Here is a 9,158-nt window from a genome sequence, read left to right as displayed (position 1 = left end):
TTTTTATTTTCCTCAATGTTTTTAGTAGAAATGAATGTTGAAAAATTTCAGAGGCTTTTCCAGAACAATCAATGCATTAATATATTTGTATTAAAGAATCATCTTTGTATTTCTTTATAAACCCTTCTCATTTTGAGATAATTATAGATTTACATGTAGTTGTAATTGGGGAAGTGTGGGGATATCTCTTTTCAGCCCAGAAAGGGTGAAAATCCAGGGTCCCCAGTTGGTCTTTGCTGGCATGGGGTAGGGGTGGGACCCAGGTTTTTCTGTGATTTTTTTTTGGAGAAGGGCACTTATTATCCAAATGATTTCCATCTTGCTAGGCTATGATTTCTAGTTCTTTGGCTAAGAGAGCCAGTTTTTGTTCTCATTGTGTTTATCTATGCCTATTGAAATTTCTGAATTGCCAGCTTCTTCAGTTCCAAGTGTGGGATACAGAAGGCAAAAAGAAAACCCAGGGAATTCACCATCATGTCATTCCCTGGGTCTTCTCTCCACCTTTCAGTTTTCTTATGTTTTATATATATATAAAGTCCAGGGTTTTTAATTGTACTGAACAGAAGAAATAAAGATAAGCATGTTTATCCTATGTTTCTAGAAGTGAAATTTCCCCTCAAATATCTTTTGAATATAGCCCTTTATGTATACTCTGTCTAGGGGGAGAAAATGGCCCACAGATGAATCTTGAATTCTTTTTTTTTCCAGATGTGCTTTTCAGAGTATTATAGGAGTAGCAATTCTAAAATTATTTCTTATGAGTTGTAGGAATAAGTAAATGAGTGAATGGATTCATATTCTTGGAAACCAAGATTTTTACTGTGCAGGAAGATACAAATACAGGATAGGGAAAGGCAAGAAACAACCTTGTGAGGTGGACTGAAATTTGAAATTGAAGGTATGAACTGATTATTTCACATCTATCTAACAATATCATCTATCTACGTACATATGTTTTTCCTCTCAGCACTATCTTTTGAACAGCTAGAAGCAATTACACTCCAGCATTAATGAGCACACCCAGCACCAAAGTCTTGTCTTCTAATATTATGCCATACTAAGAGAAACCCATGTTTCCTTGGAGAAATAGCTGATTTCAAGACCATGATGGGGAAGAAAACATTGTTTTGTGCCGGAATATAAGTAAGTAAGTGTTAGTCGCTCAGTCGTGTCCAACTCTTTGTGACCCCATGGACTGCAGCCTACCAGGCTCCTCTGTCCACGAGATTTTTCAGGCAAGGATACTTGAGTGGGTTGCATAAGGAGATACTCAAATGATAGGACAATAAATCTAGCTTGAAGGCTCTCCTGGCTAAAACTGGAAAAATTTAAGCATAAACAGAAATAAAGACAGTAATAGTTTATAAGCCACTGAATGAAATAGAAATCCATGAGTCATTACTGATAGTTTATAGTAGACAGTAGATAGATAGATAGAGATGGGAAGTGAAAGCTCTTCCTTATAGCAGAAAGCTGACTGATAAATCAGGAGTCACCATTTTGTAATCGTTATGGTAAAGATTGGTTTGGGTGAGAATCATCAATGGGTAATAAATCCAGGGGAAATTTTTGAGGAGAATTAGGATATTTTCATGGTCTCTTAATGCCTCCCCACAGCTTGCTCACTGCTGCAATGGGAAAAAATAGTTACTATGCAGTGGAAGAGCAGAATCCTTTGACTGGATAGCAAAATGAATGGCACTGATGGGAGACACCAGACATAACCTGCCCCTATATATCATTTCATTAGAAGGACACAATATCACTTATGTAGTGTTTCTGGATGGGGATGCAATAGACTGAATCTAATCATGAGAAAGTAGCAGATAAACCCCAATTGATGAACATTCTCAAAAATAATAATTATTCCAGATTAAAGGAGAACAAAGACTGAATAACAACTAAATACAATATATTATTCTGGACTGGATCCTGGACTCTGAAGAATAAAAGTATATAGGACATTATTGAGATAATTGATGAAACTGGGATAAGGATGATTGATTAGGTAAAAGCAATATATTAATATTAAATTCTCCGAATTTAATAGCTATACTAGGGTTATAAAAGAGAAAAAAGTCAATATTTGTGTTCCTTGTTTAGTAACTAAGTCATGTCTGACTCTTTTGGAGACCCCATGGACTGTAGCCCACTAGGCTCCTCTGTCCATGGGATTTACCAGGCCAGAGTACTAGAGTGGATTCCCTTTATCTTCTCCGGGGGATCTTCCCAACCCAAGGATTGAATTTGGGTCTCCTGCATTGGCAGGCATATCTTTACCACTGAGTACTTAGAAAGCCCATTTGTGTTCTTAGGAGAAGATGCACATATATAATATTGAAGAGTAAAGGAGTGTGCTGTGTTATGATTTATGCAACCCAAACTTCAACATATGTTTGCAGGAAACAAGAGATTGGTAGTGCAAATGTGGCAAAATGCCAGCAACTGGTGAGTGTGGATAAAGGATCTTTTGGAGTTCATTTGCAACCTTTTTGTGAGTTTGAAATTATTTCCAAAAATAAGAAAAATTATTTTTTAAAAAAGGAAGGAAAGAAATACAGGATAGTTGATCAACGATTAGAATGAAATAGGAAATAGAAATCCAGCTAAAGCTTCACCTCTGAATTACAGACAGAAATCTGTTATGAAACTATTTTTTTCAGCTTGGCAGAGCTTATGATTATAATTTTTCATACTTTCAACGTGAGCTAGAAAATACACCAGAGCTTAAATGAATGTAGGCGATTAGATCAGGTTCCTAAGCTTAAGGATTCTACTTTGCCAACAAAGGTCCATCTAATCAAGGCTATGGTTTTTCCAGTGGTCATGTATGGATGTGAGAGTTGGACTGTGAAGGTTGAGCGCTGAGCGCTGAAAAATTGATGCTTTTGAACTGTGGTGTTGGAGAAAACTCTTGAGAGTCTCTTGGACTTCAAGGAGATCCAACCAGTCCATCCTAAAGGAGATCAGTCCTGGGTGTTCATTGGAAGGATTGATGCTGAAGCTGAAACTCCAATACTTTGGCCACCTCATGTGAAGAGTCGATTCATTGGAAAAGACTCTGATGCTGGGAGAGACTGGGGGCAGGAGGAGAAGGGGACGACAGAGGATGAGATGGCTGGATGGCATCACCGACTCAATGGACGTGAGTTTGAGTGAACTCCGGGAGTTGGTGATGGACAGGGAGGCCTGGCGTGCTGTGATTCATGGGGTTGCAAAGAGTTGGACACGACTGAGCAACTGAACTGAACTGAACTGAAGCTTAAGGAAAGATGAACATTTAAGGAAAAGTGAAAATTGACTCTGATATTAGTGCAATTAAGGTGAATCATCAGAATTCAATGGTACATATATATTATTAGAATATGACTGCTTTAGGCAGGCATTTTTGGTATTTGTTTTAATATGATCTTTGCCATATGTTAGGGTCCAAACACAGCAACTGATTTTCTTTCTTCTGGACATATGGAGTACTTTCCTTATCCCAAGGAAATACTTACAAATTCAACATTCATTGAATTCTCTTTCCTTAGGACTCCTTCACCTCCCTTCCCATGCACCCCTGCCAATACTGATATCTTTTTACTTTTAGCAGAATCTTATTTCACTTTAGCAATTTGCACATTTGTAAAATTGGATACCTAGGGTTTTAGTGTTCAAAACATTGCTCAAGGGGTGTATCCCAGCTTCTTGACTTCTTTAAATATGCATGTGCATCTGTGTGTTCATGCTTATGTGCACACATGACTGTCTGCTCCTAGATAAACTGGCCCTGCACTACTCTTGTGGAATTCAAATAAAGTTCTTGATGTATAGCTACAAGTTTCTTCATTGTGGTCATGTTTTAGAGGTCAAACTCTCAGAAGGAAACAACCATGTCTGTCCATTTGCCAGGTGTTTAATGAATGTTATGATGACCAACAAAATTCTTCTGGAGAATAGTTTTGTGATTCTGATATCCACTAATATATTTACTAAGTATGAGCTAGATTATTATCTTTTTCTCAATGGCAGTAAACAAAATCCTTACAAAGGATGATAAAAGATGTACAGGTAATACTGAGGAGTGGAGGGGTGTGATGTATTACCATGTACGCCATCTATTCTTCTAATACATATTTCAAGAGAGCAAGAGGTTAATGATACACACGTGGCAAAATGTTAACAACTGGTGAAGGGGAATCAAGACTATTCTGGGGAGTTATTACCCTGCCAAGAGAATCAAGGTCTCCTTACAGTCCTGTAAATGGCCAAACATTTCTTTGTAATTTCAATTTGAAGTCATTTTTTCCTCGCTGAGATTAAACATCTGTTTATACATTTTGGCTGTCTATATTTCTTTTGTGAATAGCTTATTTTTTGACTTTTACATTTTTCTAATGTGTATTGGTGGTATTTGCCTTTTTAATTTGCCAAAGAATAGTTAAATATTAAGGATATTAACTGCATATTTGATATATATATATCAGAAATATTCTTACCTGGCTTTTTATATATATCTTTTAGCTTTATTTATGGTGTTTTGCACAGAGGTTCGTCACATACTTACATCAGTCATATTCACACTTTTTAAAATTTCTGGCCTTATTATTGTGATTGAAAAGCACCCCTATCCCCAAATTGCATATATATTTTCAGAAAGCTATCCTGCACTTATTATAGCTATATTTTACTTTGAAATATTTTCAATTTATTTATTTTTAATTGAAGGATAATTGCTTTACAGTGTTTTGTGGGTTTCTGCCAAACATCAACATGAATCAGCCTTAGCTATACATATGTCCCCTCTCTTTAACCTCCCTCTCACCACTCTCCCCATCCACTCCTCTAGGTTGTTACAGAGCCCCAGTTTGTCTTCCCCGAGTCATACAGCAAATTCCCAATGGCTATCTATTTTACATATGGTAATGTATGTTTCCATGTTACCCCTCTCCTCCTACCCTCTACTTCCTCCCCCAACTTTGAGTTTTTAATTTCTAGACAATTTTAATGTATGTATGATATGAAGTAGAGAACAGATATAATACAAATTATCAGTGAATTAATATTAATTTAGTTTTGACTGTAAGGAGATAGAATGAGTCCATCCTAAAGCAGATCAGTCCTGGGTGTTCATTGGAAGGACTGATGTTGAAGCTGAAACTATTTTGGCCACCTGATGCAAAGAGCTGACTCATTTGAAAAGACCCTGATGTTGGGAAAGATTGAAGGCAGGAGGAGAAGGGGACGACAGAGGATGAGATGGTCAGATGGCATCACCGACTCAATGGACATGAGTTTGGGTAAACTCTGGGAGTTGGTGATGGACAGGGAGGCCTGGTGTGCTGCGATTCATGGGGTTGCAAAGAGTCGGACACGACTGAGCGACTGAACTGAACTGAACTAGTTTTGAAATTTTAAAAATACTCCTGGTAAGTTTATAATAAGAGAATCAGGCTATATATGTTTGAAATATAATACATTTATAGAAATTAGGAGGGAAAAATATAATTGGAAAACCAAAAAATGCACTTCATCTCTGTTTATCTCTAATCTATTCCATGGGACAAGTGTGCAACATATTTTGCCATTTAGATGAAAGACATTCTATACATTTCTAAGCACTACTGGGGATAAAGGTGCAATGTTTTTTTCCCTTCAGCAGTATTCCCAACCTTGAATGTATATTTTTTCCCTCTTATTGTTCTTGTTTTTCTATTTTCCAAGTTTTCTACCATAATCCTATATTACTTCTATATGGGGAAAATAATATTTATTTAAACTAATTAAAAACTCATAATGGACCCATATAAATTTGAATCAGCTGCTTTTAAATGTGCTGCTACCAGACCCCAGAGATTTTTATTTCACTGGACTGGGCCCACCTATCTGAGATTTTAAAAGCTTCCTGGGTAATTTTACAATGCACAGCTGAGGTTGAGGCCACTGCCTTCAGTTCAGTTCAGTTCAGTTCAGTTCAGTCGCTCAGTCATGTCTGACTCTTTGTGACCCCATGAATTGCAGCATGCCAGGCCTCCCTGTCCATCACCAACTCCCGGAGTTCACTCAGACTCACGTCCATCAAGTCAGTGATGCCATCCAGCCATCTCATCCTCTGTTGTCCCCTTCTCCTCCTGCCCTCAATCTTTCCCAGCATCAGGGTCTTTTCCAATGAGTCAATTCTTTGCATGAGGTGGCCAAAGTATTGGAGTTTCAGCTTTAGCATCAGTCCTTCCAAAGAACACCCAGGACTGATCTCCTTCAGAATGGACTGGTTGGATCTCCTTGCAGTCCAAGGGACTCTCAAGAGTCTTCTCCAACACCACACTTCAAAAACATCAGTTCTTCGGTGCTCAGCTTTCTTCACAGTCCAACTTTCACATCCATACATGACCACTAGAAAAACCATAGCCTTGACTAGATGGACCTTTGTTGGCAAAGTAATGTCCCTGCTTTTCAATATGCTATCTAGGTTGGTCATAACTTTTCTTCCAAGGAGTAAGCGTCTTTTAATTTCATGGCTGCAATCACCATCTGCAGTGATTTTGGACCCTCCAAAATAAAGTCTGCCACTGTTTCCACTGTTTCCCCATCTATTTCCCATGAAGTGATGGGACCAGATGCCATGATCTTCGTTTTCTGAATGTTGAGCTTTAGGCCAACTTTTTGACTCTCCTCTTTCACTTTCATCAAGAGGCTTTTGAGTTCCTCTTCACTTTCTGCCATAAGGGTGGTGTCATCTGCATATCTGAGGTTATTGAAATTTCTCCCAGCAATCTTGATTCCAGCTTGTGTTTCTTCCAGTCCAGGCTTTCTCATGATGTACTCTGCATAGAACTTAAATAAGCAGGGTGACAATATACAGCCTTGACGTACTCCTTTTCCTATTTGGAACCAGTCTGTTGTTCCATGTCCAGTTCTAACTGTTGCTTCCTGACCTGCATATAGGTTTCTCAAGAGGCAGGTCAGGTGGTCTGGTATTCCCATCTCTTCCAGAATTTTCCACAGTTTATTGTGATCCACACAGTCAAAGTCTTTGGCATAGTCAATTAAGCAGAAATAGATGTTTTTCTGGAACTCTCTTGCTTTTTCCATGATCCAGCGGATGTTGGCAATTTGATCTCTGGTTCCTCTGCCTTTTCTAAAACCAGGTTGAACATCTGGAAGTTCACAGTTCTCTGCCTTAGAGCTGCTTAATGATGCCTAAGTGGTATTATTTGCTAAACACTTAGCCATGATTTAACTAAAGTTGTGTCTTTCAATTTTAGTTTAAAGCCCTGCATCTCTGGGTTTTAACCAGTTCAGATTATATAATAAGTTCAGATTACAGCCCAGAGAAACCACTAGAACTTGTTATTGGGTTGAATATACTCTTCATTTACTTCTAGGTGTATCATGTAGACAATGGGTTTAAGAAATTTGAAAGAGTGATGTGCTAAAAAGTTTTCAGAATAATTTCCCACAAAAGAGAGAATTTAGAAGCTATAAATTTACCTTAGAAGTATAACTATAGAAGCTCATCTTAGAACTATAACCTTCTACTACTACTTTCTTTCCAGATTCAAAATCAGGGACATTTGTGAGAACTTTGTAAAGTAAAACTTTGGCACAGATATGGTCATTTTTCATTTTCCTTTTTATAAAGTACTATGCTAATTGTGGATTTTAGAGTGATGTGGGGGGCTTCCCTGGTAGCTCAGTGGTAAAGAATCCATCTGCAATGAAGGAGACACAGCAGACGCAGGTTCGATCCCTAGGTCAGGAAGATCCCCTGGAGAAGGGCATGGCGACCCACTTCAGTATTACTGCTTGCAGAATCCTGTGGACAGAGGAGTCTGGAGGGCTACAGTACATGGGGTCGCAAAGAGTTGGACACAACTGAAGTGATAGAGCACACACGCAGAGTGATTTTTATTTTCTATATTTGTCAAGAAGTTTTTTTATAATGAATACATATTACTTTTATCATCAAAAACATACATGTTATTTTTAAGTTAAAATTTGCATTTACATCATACGATTACAACTCTAAAAAAATATTCAGAAAGAATGCATTTGTTATAAGTTATTGTCTCCAGATGATTAGGACCTTAAGCAACTAATTTTTTCCTTCTTGCTGTTTTTTTTTTTCTATTTTCCAAGTTTTCTAACATAATCATGTATTACTTCTATAGGGGGAAAATAATATATAAACTAATTAAAAATTCATAATGGACTTCTGTAAATCAGCCAAATATTCTTAATAACTTTCATTTTGTAAAGCCAATATGGCCATTTAAGTAGTATTCTATTAAAAAGGATTTTATTTTAAACATTTTATTTGATTTAAATTCTTCACAATAATGGTCTCTCAAGTGGAGAAAATATATTTTTCTATGTTGATATTTTCATGCAAAGAGCTATAAAAATGAGCTCTTATGTTGTTTTTTTCCTTTGTATTTTGTATTTCCCTCTAAGCCTTTTCTTCAAAGGAAGAGGGGCTGCTAATATGACTCGTGAAAGTCAGACATCAACTGGTCCTGGTCTCCAGCAGCAGCTTCACAAACCTGAGCCCCCCACCCCTCTTCCTGTACAGCCAACCTTGTGGATGGGTCGGAACCAAACAACTTGCATGGTATCTGGCCTCCTGCGGTGGTCATATCCAGGCTGGGATGGAAGACAGGTCTACTTGTCTGCGCTGTGGGTGCCTGGGTGGCTGCTGAGCTAGCTGTGGTCTCCCTCTAGCTCTTTCTCTTTGTGGATCCAGTTCTTTGGGGGCTTCCAAGGCTAGAAGAGGGGAAGCATAAAGCCTCTTTTTGGCTTGAGTCCACTTGGTGTTTGCTAATCCACCTATGCCAGGGCACCCTGTATGCTGAGATTTATTTAGCCTTGAATAATGAGACTTACTGTGATCTCCAGGTGAGACTTCCCAGGTGGCGCTAGTGGTAACTTTCTGATGGTTGCTCCTAACTGATGGCAAGTAAAGCTGGCTAATGTTTGAAGGAAAAAAGAAACACATAATTTTGTTCACATTTTAAATTTTTCCTCCAGTATTTTGAGTAAAACATTAGGGTTTGGACTCAATGAAAAAACTACTCATGTATGAAATGTTTAGTACAGTAACAGGACCAAGTCCATATGTAAAATACAGTTTTATCTCTATAAACATAAAGGAGCAACAAACAACTAGAAAATAAAAT

The sequence above is a fragment of the Oryx dammah genome, unplaced genomic scaffold (genome assembly GCF_014754425.2).
Source record: "Oryx dammah isolate SB20612 unplaced genomic scaffold, SCBI_Odam_1.1 HiC_scaffold_3, whole genome shotgun sequence".
Lineage (NCBI taxonomy): Eukaryota > Metazoa > Chordata > Mammalia > Artiodactyla > Bovidae > Oryx > Oryx dammah.
The sequence above is the reverse complement of the archived record's forward strand: the minus strand, read 5'-3'. Positions refer to the sequence as shown.